At 47.3% G+C, this 15,629-nt stretch overlaps 2 long non-coding RNA genes across 2 annotated transcripts; one reads left to right on the top strand and one right to left on the bottom strand.

Annotated features, from left to right (window-relative positions):
- The first annotated feature begins 2,449 nt into the window (after nucleotides 1-2,449).
- On the top strand, nucleotides 2,450-7,386 carry LOC146399852 (uncharacterized). Its single transcript, XR_014816657.1, has 3 exons — nucleotides 2,450-2,692; nucleotides 2,966-3,065; nucleotides 7,079-7,386. It is a non-coding gene; the product is annotated as an uncharacterized LOC146399852 (long non-coding RNA).
- On the bottom strand, nucleotides 2,502-5,136 carry LOC146399853 (uncharacterized). The gene is made up of 2 exons (XR_014816658.1): nucleotides 4,448-5,136; nucleotides 2,502-2,638 (listed from the first exon to the last, which is right to left on the bottom strand). It is a non-coding gene; the product is annotated as an uncharacterized LOC146399853 (long non-coding RNA).
- Nucleotides 7,387-15,629: the final 8,243 nt, after the last annotated feature.

Raw genomic sequence — 15,629 nt, 5'->3', positions numbered from 1 at the left:
CGACCGTAAAATGAAGTTAAATAAGTGATCCCAAAGGTCTCTTAAAATTCTACCATAGATGAATCACTAATTCATCTCATTAATTCCTTTTTTTTTTTAAATGGCTGCACCCACGGCCTGTAGAAGTTCCTGGGCCAGGGATTGAATCTGAGGGACAGCTGCAAACTATGCCACAACAGCAGCAATGCCACCAGATCCTTAACTCACTGCACTGGGCAGGGGATTGAATCTGCACCTCCACAGCCACTGGAACCACCACAGTTGGACTCTTAACCCGCCACACCACAGCGGGAACTCCTAATTCTTTTATTTTTCAATACAAGCCCAGTATTATTTTGTTTCTGATTTCAATATTAGCATCGTTTTTATAATGTTCCCTGTAGAAAATATGGTAAAAGAGAGTAAGCCAAAGAAGGAAGGAAAAATCATTACAATATGACCAGTCAGAGACAACACTGCTAATATTTTGCTGTAATTCCTGCTGGTCGTTCTTTCACTGCACAAATAGACATCTCTCTCTCTCTCTTTTTTTTTTTTTAAAGCAGAACTTGGGTAATAAAAGCCACTACTATCTGAGCACCTGACACACATCAGGCTCAGAATCAAGGGCACCGCATACATACCATCAGTCCTTACAGTAAACCTGCAAGACAGACAGCCTGTCTCCATTTTATAGAAAAAAAAAAAAAACCCAAAGGGCAAAAAGGGCCAGGTAACCTTCCAGAGGCCACAGATCTAGGACGAAACAAACCAGAATTCCAGAATGCCTATCGTTCCAGTTTTCCGAGCTGTTTTTTTGTGATATTTTTTAAAAATTCAATTCATCTTTACTGTGTTGTCATTTTTAAAATACTTTTCTACCACATTATTATAAGTTCCTTTAAGATAACTAATCCACAGTCCCTGCAAATGTTTTCAATTTTCACTATCATGAAGAATGCTGATTATCGTCCTCCCTTATATATAATCCTTTCAACTCTGCGTAATCGTCTCCTTAGGGTAAATGCACAGAGATTGAAAATATAAGCCGAAGGATATGTGCATCCTTCGGGCTATTGACAGAGTATCAGGATGCCTTCCCACAAAAACTGAACAATTATTCTCCCTTCAACAATTTATAAAATTTCCATTTACCGTAGCCTCATTAATGTTGGGAATGCTCTTATTTTTATTCATCTTTGCTGATGTAATCATTGCAATTTCTTGCCAAGGAAGCCTAATTCCTTCTAATGTCATTGACCGTTTCGTGATTCATCTTAATAAGCATGTATTGTACAAATCCTTGGCAGACAGGAGAGAAATGAAGGGATGGCACGAAAGAGAGGGAAAAGTAATCGTATTCATTTAAGAAAACCAAGTACCCAACACATGCAGAGCACGTGCTAAGCCCTGCAGGCATGGGCATGAGCGAGAGAGAAGAGAGGCAGCACCTGCCCTGTGCTCTGCCCCAGGTCTGCCGAGTCCCATGGGAGACACACAAGGAGGGACAGTATTTATCCTCCGAGAGCCTGTAATCTCACTGGGGAGGGGGAAAGACAACACACAAGAAGGCGTTCAGAACATAATTCCTCCCTTCCCTCTTCTTTCATGGAACTGCCTTTTCACGTCCAACACGGCTTTGGGGGTTAATCTGAAACTCTTGTTATGTGTCCACCTGCCTCTCTTCCTGGATCACCTGAGAGCCCCAGAGGGCAGGGATGGTGTCTTACTCATACCCCCATCACAGCGTGTCAGAGAATGACTTCATAATTCCTACGCAATTAATTATTCAGTAAAACAGTGGCAGGTGGCCATGTCCTCTGCCCACTGCCCTCACCCGCCCCCACCCCCATCCTGGAACCCGGGATGCCCGAGAGCATCAGAAATACAGGCAGGTACTCATCTTCTAGGGGATGGGAAGATATAGGAAATGCATGTGATCAGCATGAAATTATTGGTTTGATTCAAATACCGCCGTATTCCCTCCACCGCAGATCCCAGGACTTTCCTCTGTGCGTTTACTGACATGGCTGAAACGGGTAGGGGGACTCCAGGGTCTAGGGTTGGCTGGCATGCTTGCCTCCTTGCTTTTCACCTTCTCATACAGTATGGATGTCTTCCCAGGCCCCACAGACCTCAGATCCTCTCCTGCCCCCCTTCTGAGTGTCTGACTCTAGAAACCAGCCCCTCCGCACGTAGGCTGAACAAGGTTCATATCACAAGACCTGTCCGCGTGTATTTTTTCCCCTTTTACCTGCTGCACTTTCTCCAGCCCATCCCTTTGCGCTGCTCCTGGCAGTTTCCATCCCAGCTCCACAAGTTCACCTTTCTCTTTTCTCTAAGATACAGGCGTCTTCCCCTCACTATTCACCGATGAGTATCACCTGTATTGCCCAAAGCAACTAGGCCCAGCGCTGCGACGTAAAGCTTTGCTTTGCTCATATTCTGATGTTGCATTTGAACTGAGTTCATTCAAATTCCACTTAGAATCTCAAGAAAGCTTCAGATCCGTGTGGGCTGGAGGGGGTTGGAAAGGCCTGGCCAACAAGGTTGGGAGTGGAATCTGCATACCGTGTAAGATTTAGGTGTCAAGGGGGGCAGAGGTCTCTATTCCCTTGCCCCTTTCTTCCCTTCTCGCCTCCACACACTTCTGAGGAGCCTTCGGCAAGAGAGAAAAGAGGAATATTGTTAGCAAAATACTGTATCGAAGGAGGTAAGGAGATGCTGTGGGTACCCCTGCCTGGTTCACATCTGCACACAAGCCTCAGAAGGACCTGGCCCTGGACTTGCAGGAAGCCCCGAGACAGACTGGATAAGACACGGAGGCCAGTGGAAGAGGGAAAGGGGGGGACCAGGGCAAGACGGGGAGCTTCAAAAGTGTGACTGAGAAGTGTTGAGAAGGGCCAAGGGCTGTGATATCTTGCGCCACCCTCCAAATGGCATGTGTATCAGCTCATAATAAACTCTCACTCTTCTGCCTGCGCAGCCTCCCACATCACAGATACAACTGAGAGGCTGCAGTGTCCCCGACCAGACAAGTCCTGTACCAGGTGCTGTATGGATGTTACCTCACCCAACACCACCAGGTGAGATCCAAGACCACCAGGACTCCCAGTCAGGGGTTGGGGTGCCTAAGAAGCACCTTTGCATTATATGTGGAATTTTAAAATGGGATGCTGATGAACTTATTTACGAAACAGAAACAGACTCACAGACTTTGAAAACAAACATACAGTTACCAAAGGGGAAGTGTGGTGGGGAGGGAGGGACTGGGGGTTTGGGAACGACAAAGTCACTCTTTTGTATATGAAATGGATGGTCAGTGGGGACCGGCTGTCCAACACAGAGAGAGCTACTCAGTGTTTTGTGATGACCTATATGGGAATGGATACATGTATGAATCTCTTTGCTGTACAGCAGAAATTAACCCAACATTGTAAATCAACTATACCTCAATAAAAAATGGTGTAATTTTTTAGGAGTTCCTGTTGTGGCTCATTGGGTTAAGAACCTCACATAACATTCATGAGGATTAGAGTTTCAGTCCTGGCCTGGCTCAGTGGATTAATGATCCAGCGTTGCCACAAGTATAGTTTGCAGACACAGGTCAGATCTGGTGTTTCTGTGGCTGTGGTGTAGGCTGACAGCTGCATCGCCAACAAACCCTAGCCTGGGAAATTCCATGTGCCATGGGTGTGGCTGTAAAAAGAAAAAAAAAATTCTTTTTTTTTTTTAAGAAGAAGGAAAAAAATCACTTTGGAGCAGAGCATGATGGCAACAGATGCCCCATGTCCTTAGATCTGGAGTGGGGTTCAGGAACATGGATTTTTAATAAGCATCCTGTGACACTGATGCAGAAGTCCGACAACCAGAGTAGTCTATCCAAATGGGATCATTCTGGAATGCCAGACCGGCCCTTTGAGCCCTTGGCATCAGCCAGTCTGTTAATGCCTCAGAGCCCGCCATCCTGTCCCCATGCCAGCAAAAGTCCCTCCTGGTCACCTTTCCTCCACACGATGCTTCTATGCTGCTCCAGCATCCCTCTCCCCACCTCCTCCTTCCCTCTCTCCCCTTCCCTCTGGGCCACTTGAAACCCCCACTGCCTGGTAAACTCCCCTACATCTTTGACCCTTTCCCTACAGCCTGTGATCTTAGATAAAACCCAACTCTCTAATAAGGACACCACTCCCCGGGGCCACCGCTAGCTTTTATGGTGCCTTGGGTAAGTTAGAAAGTGGCCCCTATGGTTAGAAGGTCACATGGGTTTAAAGTCACCCCATAGGCAATCCAGCCCCTGAGGACCCAACATGTGATGAAAGCACAGATTTCAGCCCCAGCCCCTCCCGTGACGGTGCAAACTCCGTCTTGACCCCTTCCTTGCAGCCCTGAGTGGGGATTGCTCAACCTCCACTCCCCGCTGGGCCCAAGGTCAAGAAGAGGGCTGCTGTCCCCGGTGCCCTTTCCAAACCTTTACTCTTCATCTTCCTGCTAAAGCCTCTGCTCCTCGGAGACTCAGCCACGAGGTTGTACGAGGCTCTAATATTCATCACAAGCATCAACCCCCAGCCTCGTGCTGAATACTGATAGTTGCTCTCTCTCCTCCACATCCACGGTCTTGCTGGAAGACTAGCATGTCCACAGCTCATCCAACGCCGAGTCACAGCTCACAAACGTTCTCAGTCCAGTGGCCTTCATTTCATTCCCTTCAGATGACCCCACAGGGAACCTGGTTGGCGTGGTCCCAGGTCAGTAGCTCAGCCCAAACCGCAATCCTCTTCCCGCGGTTCACTCCTGCTCTCGCTCCCACTGCATCTGCCACAGAGCCCCGAGCCCGAGTCCTTCGTTTGCTGCCTCCCCAGCCAAGACCTGAACCAGTCTCTCTGGAGCATCTACCTTCTACCTCATTCTTCTGAGAAAACCTCATGCATCCCATGACCCCTCAGCCCTCCTCTGCTCTTGAAGAAAAGCACACAATTCTGTCACAGAGCCAGGGTCTCCAAACTCAGCTGGGTTCTGAGTGTGGCCGATCAAGGGTCCTTTTCCTGGCGCTCTGTAAGCCATCTCTCTCACTCTCCCCACGAACTGTTCCAACCTCCACAGCCCTCTTCAAGCCCCCCCAGCCCCCGGCCCCAAAGCACCTCCATCTCAGCAGACAACATCTCTTCCTATCTTTTTTTTTTTTTTTTTCAGCCGTGCCTGCAGCATGTGGAAGTTCCTGGGCCAGAAATCAAACCCAAGCCACAGCAGTGACAAGGCTTAATTATTCTTTTTTTTTTTTTTTTCTCAGCTTTTTAGGGCCAAACCTGCGGCATATGGAAGTTGGAGCTACAGCTGCCGACCTACACCACAGCCACAGCAGCGTGGGATCTGAGCTGCATTTGCGACCTACACCGCAGCTCTCCGCAACACCAGATCCCCAACCCACTGAGTGAGGCCAGGGATCGAACCCTCATCCTCTTGGATAGTAGTCGGATTCATTTCCGCTGCGCCACAATGGGAACTCCCAGGTTGAATTCTTAACCCCTGGACCACCAGAGAACTCCTATCTCTTCCTATCCTAATAAGATCATTGACGCCTTAAAATGAGCACTACCTTAACTGTCCAGCCCTCACCTCCACTCTTATTCATCTGCACCCCTCCTGTGCCTTCTCCCCCAGGGGTAAGAGTCCTTCCTCCAACCCCAGGCCAGCCCCTCCGCCTGTGTTCTCCACCCCGGGAACCTGACTTCGTCAGTTTTCACTCCTTATCTTTCTTTTCTTTTTTTTAATTTAGAGAATATTTATTAGTTTCTATAAACAAACCCATATAGATAAGACCTTACATATTCAATGCATATTTATTTATTTATTTTAGGGCCACACCCATGGTCTATGGAAGTTTCCGGGCTAGGGGGTCAAATCCGAGCTGCGGTCGGTGGCCTAGGCCACAGCCACAGCAACTCGGGATCCAAGCCACATCTGCCATCCATATCGCAGGTCAGGGCAACGCCAGATCCTTAACCCACTGTACTGGGCTAGGGATCAAACCCAAGTTCTCATGGATACTAGTTGGGCTTGTTACCACTGAGCAATGAAGGGAGCTAGAGGTGATACCTTTTATTAATTAAAAAAAAAAGAAAAGGGATAAAGGAGTTCCCACTGTAGCCAGCGGCAATGAACCCGACATGCATCCACGAGGATGTGTGTTTGATCTCTAGCCTCTCTCAGTGGGTTGAGGATCTGGCATTGCTGTGGCTGTGGTATAGGCCAGCAGCTACAGCTCCAATTCAGCCCCTAGCCTGGGAACTTCCATATGCCATGGGTGTGGCCTTAAAAAGACAACAAAGAATAATAACAATAATTTAAAATTTTTATAAAGGATAAAATTAAAAAAAAAAAAAAAAACAGGAAACAGTAAAGTCCTGTTACAGTTGTGGTACCTGGCACCATTTTTTAAAAATTAGCTTCTCAATCATCATCTGGAAAGAAAACATTCTAGAAAAACTTCATTAAAAACAGCTCTGATTGGAATTCCCACTGTTACTGCTGTTCAATCCCTGGCCTTGCTCAGTGGGCTAAGGTTCGGCCCTAAAAAGAAAACAACAACAACAACAACAACAAAACCAGCTCTGATCAAGCATGGTCATGACAACATGTCATAAAGCAGGTACAAATTTTGTACATTCACAGACGTAGGATACCGTGCTGTCAACATCTTTAACACCAGAGCGTATAATTTAAAAGGCATTATTTGAGACTTGATTCTATTTTCGCAGCAGAGGACCCAAAGGATGGTTGTGACACAGCTCTGACACAGAAAAGCACCTTTCTTTCTTTTTTTTTTTTTTTTTTTTTTTCTTTTCTTTTTACCACTGCACCTGCAGCATATGGAGGTTCCCAAGCCAGGGGTCACATCGGAGGTGCAGCTGAGAACTACACCACAGCCACAGCAACACGGGATCTGAGCTACAGGTGGAAGCAGACTGGAACGGACCAGAAGTTGGGGTGGTGCTTCTACTGCTGCTGCTTGGAGGTATGCCTGGTTCGATGTCAATGCCACTTCCAAAAGCTTTTAGTTCCATTTCAGACTTTTTTTTTTTTTTTTTTTTTTCTCTTACAGTAGTGATCATGCTGTGCTGAGCGCCAAAGGAATTAATCTTCTGAAAGAAAGGCTGGCTGACTTGCATAGGACGACTCAGGCTCTGTGCCTAGGCTGTGGGGTGTGTGTGGTGATGGGGGGTAAAGTGTCTGAGGCAGGGCAATTAAAGACTGCCCCATAGATCCTACTTTAGGCAAGAAACATGGGATGCTGGTAAAAGCACTCCAACATGCTGGAGAGCCCTCGGTGACTGGGCAGTGTTATAAGAATGTCTGACCAAGGCTGTTGGACTTGTCCAGGATAAAGATTGGATGCCTGGGTAAGATTCACTGCAGCCTGGAGAAGATGTGTATCAATCACTTGAGAACCTCCTGGTCCTGATGCCTGACCCAGCTGATATTCATACAATACAGGAACGGGCTGCATAGCCCGTTGAAAGGCAAAACCCAGTAGTGCCTTGGCAGGTTCCTGGTGTTGGGCGGCTGGAAAGTGGTGGGTGGCAGTCCCGAAGAGGACCACAGATGGCAGAGATAGACAGCTTTGCATAAGGCTGGCTGAGAGCCCTGTGGTTGAAGTGAAGAACTAAATAATTCCTGAGCCTGGAGAATGGCAGGTCTAGCACCCAGACTCAGATGGGCTGGATGCTGGCCTTGCAGGGGTGCATAAATGGAGCTTGGAACCTGCTAAACTAAAGTTGGCTGGGAAAGACCTGGTTGGAAGCTTTGTGGCTGAGCCAAGGATGGGGCAGCCAATTGTGTATGTTGGGTGTTGAATAATGACTTGGGACCATGTAGAAAGCTGGGATGTGAGCTGCTACAGACTGAGACACATAAACATGTGAGCTCTGTTTCTATGGGGTGATAAGAGAAGGCACAGCTTAACTGTGAAAAACGACTTGCAAAAGGCAGGCTCCTTCTCTGGAATTTGGGGTTCACTTTACAGTCGGATGTGATTGTCAACTCCTTATCTTTTTCTTTCTTTTAGGGCTGCACCCACAGTATGTGGAATTCCCAGGCTAGGGGTTGAATTGGAGCTACAGCTGCCAACCTACACCACAGCCACAGCAATGGTGCATCCCTGACCCACTGATGGAGGCCAGGGATTGAACCCACATCCTCATGGATACTAGTCAAATTCATTTCCTCTGGGCAACAGTGGGAACTCCCACTCCTTATCTTTCAACCTCTCCATCTCTAATGTTTTCCTACCTCTTATATTATAAATACTTTCAATGGAGTTTCCTTTGTGGCTCATCAAGTTAAGAACCCGACATAGTGTCTGTGAGGAGGCAGGTTCTATCCCTGGCCTCACTCAGTGGGCTAAGGATCCCGTGTTGCCGAAAGCTGCAGCATAGGTCACAGATGCACCTTGGATATGGCGTTACGGTGGCTGTGACACAGGCTGGCAGCTGCAGCTCCTATTCTACCCCTAGCCTGGGAACTTTCATAAACCGTGGGTGTGGCCCTAAAAAAAAAAAAATCATCAATCTTTCCCATTGCCAAATTCAGTAGAGGGCTTTCTACATTTTTCTTACTGTTGCACATAAATCTATTGCTCACTCTCTTTCTAGAAACCGTCTCCTCCCTCGTGACTGTAAAGACATCCTCTCTATGCAAACGTAGGTCCCCACTTTAGACTCCTTCTCCACCCACCATTTAATCTTTGGGGTTCCCTGTGAATCAGTCCTTAAATTACAACTTTCCACACAACGATCTTGGACAATAGCATCCCTTGTTTGAGGGGTTTTTTTTCTTTTTCTTTTTTCCTTTTTTCTTTTGCCTTTTCAGAGCCACACCCGTGGCATATGGAAGTTCCCAGGCTAGGGGTCGAATCAGACTGCAACTGCCAGCCTACAGCACAGCCATGGCAACGTGAGATCCAAGGTGCAGGTGCATCTGCAAACTACAAGGCAGCTAGCGGCAACACTGGATCCTTAACTGATCGATGCCAGGGATTGAACTAGCAGCCTCACGGACACTTTGTCGGGTTCTCAGCCTGCTGAGCCACAACAGGAACTCCAGCATCCATTGTTGAGGTTTTTCTTATTGCCTATAGCCTAGTAACTCATGAGTTTATCCCCCAGCCTGGATTTCCTTCCTGAACATCAGATTTGTGTAGAGAGCTGTGTGCTAGGCCCCTCCGCTGGGACATTTCATAGAACAGGCACCTTGAACTAGACCAGTCTCAAGCTGAACTCATCATCTCCACCCTTACCCCAGACCTGCTCCTCCTGTGATCCCCGTCTTAGGCAAGAGCACCATCATCCCCTCCTCCAGGTAAGACAGACACCCGGATTCACCTTTCACTCCACCCTCTCCTCAGCAATCTGCCTCCAGGATCTGCTCCTTTCATTGCCCTGATTTTTAATATCTGTCCGCCCCACACACACCCTGCACCTGCTGATGATAAATTGTGTGGTAATTCATCATCACACTCCTGGACGATTGCGACAGCCTTCTAACTGGATGCCTAATTCCAGAGTTTTCATTCTCACGACCATGCCCCACATAATGCTTAAAGGGATCGATCCAAACCCAGACCTGGCTATGTCGCTCTCCTGCTTTACAACCCATGGCCTGTCCCTTAGAGATTTAAATTCTTGGCATGACCCAACACTTGGCCTCTATTCGCGGTGGAGCCTCGTTTTGGTAATCCGCTGCTTCCATCGTGCTGCTTCATCCTCCGCTCATCTCTCCTCCGGGAATGCCCACCCCAGCTCCCCCACTTGTCCGGGTCATCTCCTCCATCTTTCAAAACAGCTCATCCAGGAGTTCCCATTGTGGCTCAGTGGTTAACAAATCTGACTAGGAACCACGAGGTTGCAGATTCGATCCCTGGCCTCGCTCAGCAGGTTAAAGATCCGGCGTTGCCATGAGCTACGGTATAGGTCGCAGATGCGGCTCAGATCTGGCATTGCTGTGGCTGTGGCAGCCAGCGGCTGCAGCTCTGATTAGACCTCTAGCCTGGGAACCTCCATATGCTGCAGGTGTGGCCCTAAAAAGACAAAAAAAAAAAAAAAAAAAAAAAAAAAAAAACAGCTCATCCACCATTTACTCCAAAAAGCATCCTTGCCCTTCACTAGTACTCCCAAAGCCTCCTGCGCTTACCTCTATTTACCCACTTACCCATTATTTTAACACTGTCAGTTTGAGGACCTCTCTCCCAACACTAAACCAAATTCAAAACCAGGGACCGGTCTTTGTGCTCCACCTCTCCCCATGCTGAGCGCAGTACCTGACACATATCAGGCACGAAGAAATGATTAGTGAATGGACCATCACAGCAGGGCTGTGAGTCAGCTATTACAAATGAAAAAAACTCAGAATCAGATAGCAGGCCACCCACTAGTAGGTGGGAGAGTAGCACCTTGAAACCAACACCAAGGCCTATGCCCTTTCAGGTACACCCTGGAAAACAGAAGCTCAGCATGGTGATAGAGATGAGAATGACGTGTCAGAGTATCAGCCTGCGGGTGATGGTGTGTGTGAGCAATCTAGGGACATGGAGGTGGGCAAGATACTTGCAGGCAGGAGTTCCTGTTGTGGCGCAGTGGAAATGAATCTGACTAGGAACCATGAGGTGGCGGGTTCGATCCCTGGCCTCGCTCGGTGGGTTAAGAATCCGGCATTGCTGTGGCTGTGATGTAGGCCAGCAGCTACAGCTCCGATTTGACCCCTAGCCTGGGAACCTACATGTGCCGAGGGTGCAGCCCTAAAAACAAAAAATAAAACAAACAAAAAATTTGCACACAGAAGAGCCCAGTCCTGAGGCCCTGGCATGGCTGGCTCTAAGCAGAGCCCTCAGGTAACAAACCTCTGGATGCTGCACCCAAGGCAGCCAGTGTCCCCACAAACACTCAAGACTCTGCTTCACAACCATCTCTGAGCCCTGTGGTGACCCTTCCTTAGGCACAAGCCTCCAGGATATTCCTAGTGTCGATGAGATAGGGAGTAGCCCAAGGATGTTAGAAGGCCAACCTGCATGAACAAGAGCGCATGTGCCTCGGCCTCTGTTAATGGAGGCCCCCATCCTTCTCCCACCCACCCTCCAGCAGCCTTTCTCCACATCCTGAAACAGAGGCAGCCAACAAAAGGAGTCAGGGGGTAGGGCCTGGAACATGCCAAGAAAGCTCAAGCCCAGGATAGAATGAAGGGAATATTCTGAGAGAGCAGCCGAAGAGGGGGACCGTCAGACACCTGCATGCGTGGGAACGCCAACCCCCCTAAACACCTCCCTCTGGAGCACCTACCCTGGAAGGTGATTGTTCTGGATGATGTAAGCAGGAGGATTTAGGGTTGGAATAATCCCAGGGAAAGAAAACTAAAAATATCCATGTTTACAAAACACAGGAAAAGGCAGCCAGAATGCAGATAATGAAGGGTAAAGATAAGGTGCCCTTCTCTGCTAAAATCCATGTCAAACAAAGGCAAGAAGCCAGAATGGCCTCATTAGTTGTGAAACTGGCAGGTATCCAGGGCAAGAACAGCCCCCACCCGTTGTCTCTGAACCTTCCCTGGAAGGTTCCAGGAACAGGATAGCTCACATCCTGCCTGGGCCAGAGGTCTGGAGCAACCTCAGCCCTAAACCTGTTTCCTTATTCCTTGAAGACATCTGCACACCTCTCCCCACCCTGCCCCTGCTCTGCACACAGAGACGAAGGCCCTCCGTTTCCCAAGTTCCACAGGAAGAAGGAACTGGCTATTCTCCACTTTCCCAGCTCCCTCCAGCCATTTGGGCCCAGCTCCACCCAGTTCAGCTGCAGTGAACAGCTCCTCACCAGCTGGACAGCTCTGTCCGAAGCGCTGCCAGGCCTGACTCACCTGTCATTGCCCCAGGATGGGGAGAAGCCTGAGAATTCCCCTTTGTGGCAGGTGGTGGTGGCTCTGGGCCCCACCTCGGGGGAATCTCTCCAATCACAATAACAACAAGAAAAGCAAGGATTTATTATGGAGCGCCTCTCTATGCCAGGCGCTGGATGGCACATGCATAATCTCATTAAAATCTCCCAGTGACCTTATGACGTGGGTGCTACCATGATCCCTGTTTCATGGAGAAAGAAATAGAGCAGTTGAATATATGGCCCTGAGGTCACGTGGATAACGAAGGCAGAGACGGAAGATCTTTCTTCCCAACTTCGGAAATCTTGCTCTTAACCACCCAAAAGGAAGGCACCATTTTCCTTGCCATGGTGTATATCTCCTTTTCATCGTGTGGGCTATGATTTTTCCCTTTTGATAGTTGCTCAGGTTTTCAGAACATGAGTTCCTGCCATGGCAGAGCAGTTTAAGAATCTGACTGTGGGAGTTCCCATCATGGCTCAGTGGAAATGAATCTGACTAGCATCCATGAGGATGCAAGTTTGATCCCTGGCCTCACTCAGGGGATTAAGGATCCAGCGTTGCTGTGAGCTGTGGTGTAGGTCGCAGACATGGCTCGGATCTGGCATTGCTGTGGCTGTGGTATAGGCCAGCAGGTACAACTCTGATTCGACCCCTAGCCTGGGAATCTCCATACACCACAAGTGTGGCCCTAAAAGGGACAAAAAAAAAAAAAAGAGAGAGAGAGAGAATGTGACTGTGGCTGCTCAGGTCACTGTGGAGGCGTAGGTTTGATCCCAGACCTGGCACTGTGGGTTAAGCCACAGCCGTGGTGAAGGCCACAGCTCAGATTCATTCCCTAGCCTGGGAACATCCCTATGCCGTGGGTGTGGCCATTAAAAAAAGTTTTTTTTTTTTCAGAACTTCCTTGGTTTCCCATTGGAGTGTAAGCTTCCTGAGGTTAAAAATCATTCTTTTTATGATGAATGATTCCTGTTCCTGTTGTGGCTCAATAGGTAAAAAACCTAGTATCCATGAGGATTTGGGTCCAACCCCTGCCCTCATTCAGTGGGTTAAGGATCTGATGCTGCCACAAGCAGTGGTGTAGGTCCCAGATGTAGCAGATCATGAGCAGATGTGGCTCGGATCCTGAGTTGCTGTGGCTGTGGTATAGGCCAACAGCTGCAGCTCTGACTCGACCCCTAGCCCAGAAACTTCTATATGCCACAGGACCAGACCTAAAAAAGACAAAAACAAACAAACAACAACAACAACAACAACAAAAATTTTTTTTTTTTTTGGTCTTTTTTAGGGCCGCACTGTGGCATATGGAGGATCCAGGCTAGGGATCTAATCAGAGCTGTAGCTACTGGCCTACACCACAGCCACAACAGCGCAGGATCCAAGCCACATCTGCAGCCTATACCACAGCTCACAGCAATGCCGGATCCTTAACCCACTGATCGAGGCCAGGGATGGAAGCTGCGTCCTCATGGATACTAGTCAGATTCCTTTCCCCTGAGCCACGATGGGAACTCAAAAAAAAAAAAGAATCATTTGTCATGGGCCTTTGGAAGTGATACCAGGAACCTAAATGCTGACTCATCTACTGAAGGGTTCAAAACACCATAGATGTTTAATAGATGAAATTTATTTGTTGTTATTCAATGCCATTCATCTTTCACATACCAGGTAATTCTTTTTCTCTAGAGCCGGTTGTACAGCCTCAGCACTACTGCTATTTGGGGCTGAGTCCCTGCTTGTCATGGGGTCTGTCCTGTGCTTTGGACAATGTTCTCCAGTACACACCAGGAGCACCCCGCCACCAGTTGCTATGATCAAGAATGCCTCTGGACACTGCCAAATAGCCCCAGCTGGTAAAATCACCCCCAGTTGGGAACGATCGCTCTAGAATAAGCAAATAAAAATGATAGCACTATTCCCTCAGTGTAAAACAGCAAGAAAACTTATTTCCAACTACAATAAAACAGCACTCTTATTACTCCTAGTTCATAAATATGAGAGTTCCTGAGAAGTACTTATTAAATAAAAGCCCCAGAGCACCAGTTTCAGAAGATCAAGATAATGTTTCTGTTACATCTGAACCAAATCACTTTCTGCTGCTAGAATCGCTTGTGGTGGGGTGTCAGGCTGGGGGTGGGGGAGCCATGGCCAAGAAGGAAAGGGCTGGGTTCAAATCCCAGCTCGAGACCCAAACCTTTTTTTGTAACAAGATGGAGTAGACATAAATGTTTTTACATCTTAGTTCCTTTACTTCACTCCTGGTCGACTCACTTAATATCACTGATCTAGAGTTCTCACCATGGCACAGTGGGTTAGGAATCCAACCGCAGCAGCTCGGGTTGCTGCAGAGGCACAAGTTTCATCCCCAGCTCCGCACAGTGGGTTAAAGGATCCAGCATTCCTGCAGCTGCAGCATAGGTTGTAGCTGTGGCTAGAATTCAATCTCTGGCCCAGGAACCTTCATATTCCAGGATGCAGTCATTAAAAAAGAGAGAGAGAGGAGTTCCCATCATGGCTCAGCAGTTAACGAACCTGACTAGAATCCATGAGGATTAGGGTTTGATCTCTGGCATTGCTCAGTGAGTTAAGGATCTGGCATTGCTACGAGCTGTGGTGTAGCTCGAAGACGCGGCTCAGATCTGGAGTTGCTGTGGCTGTGGCATAGGCCAGTGGCTACAGCTCTAATTGGACCCCTAGCCTGAGAACCTCTGTATGCCATGGGTGTGGCCCTAAAGACCAAAAAAAAAAAAGAGAGAGAGAGAGAGAGTATCACTGCATCTCAATTCCTATAAGAGAGCAGTGATGGTTCCTAGCTCGTGGGCTTGTTGTAAAGATTAAATAAAGCAGATGGAAAGCAACAATATAGCAAAAGGTTTGGCTCAGGAGGGCTTAAAAAGAGTCACTCTTTCCCTGTCCTCACTTGTCACCAGACCCTTGAGAGCATCCTCCGTGCTGATTTATTTTTTTTGTCTCCACACCATCCAACAGAGTGGTACTCAGCTCTAGCTGCGCTTGAGAATAACTGCAGAGTTTTCAAAATGCTGATGTCCAGGCCCCACTGCACACCACCTAAATAAGAAGCTTTGGCTTGAAAGTATATATTGCAAGTATTCAAAACTGTATTCATGATAAAGGAAATATATTATCTTTCACATGATATTATTGATGCCAAATAATCAAACAGTAATAATATTTGATCAGTTCTTAAAATATTGTAATACTATGTTAATCATTAACAATCAATGCATTATAAATAATTTTAATCAATCAATAAATACATCTCTAAATGGCAGGTATTTTGTCCTTAGGAGCCACAACTTCCATTAGAAATTTTAGTTTTTTAACTTTTATGTTTTAATTTCAATGATCATTTAAAAATAGCCCTTATATGTTACATTTTTTTAAAAAGCATCTTTGGAATTTCCTGGGGGCTCAGTGGGTTAAGGATCCGGCATTGTCACTGTTGTGGCTAGGACCACTGCTCTGGTGTGGGTTTGATCCCTGGCCCAGGAAATTCTATATGCTGTAGGCATGGCCAAAAAAAAACTAAATTGGTAATTCTCAACTGAAAGACGTGTTCTTAGAATAAGACTTAAATTTCTTAAGTCAGTGTTTCTCAAAGTTTCAGGAAATAATGATACAAATAATTCTGAATTATTGTATCAGTAGCAACTTGCATAAGTGACAAAGTTGCATTTGTACACAAGGCTAGAAATAGTGCCTACTTGTTA

Source organism: Sus scrofa, chromosome 9 (genome assembly GCF_054392235.1).
Source record: "Sus scrofa isolate SSC_HxYL_T2T_F1_AM1 chromosome 9, Sscrofa_HxYL_maternal_Yorkshire_Landrace_v2.0, whole genome shotgun sequence".
In the NCBI taxonomy this organism is placed as follows: domain Eukaryota; kingdom Metazoa; phylum Chordata; class Mammalia; order Artiodactyla; family Suidae; genus Sus; species Sus scrofa.
Note: the sequence above shows the minus strand (reverse complement) of the source record. Positions and strands in the feature narration are given on the sequence as shown.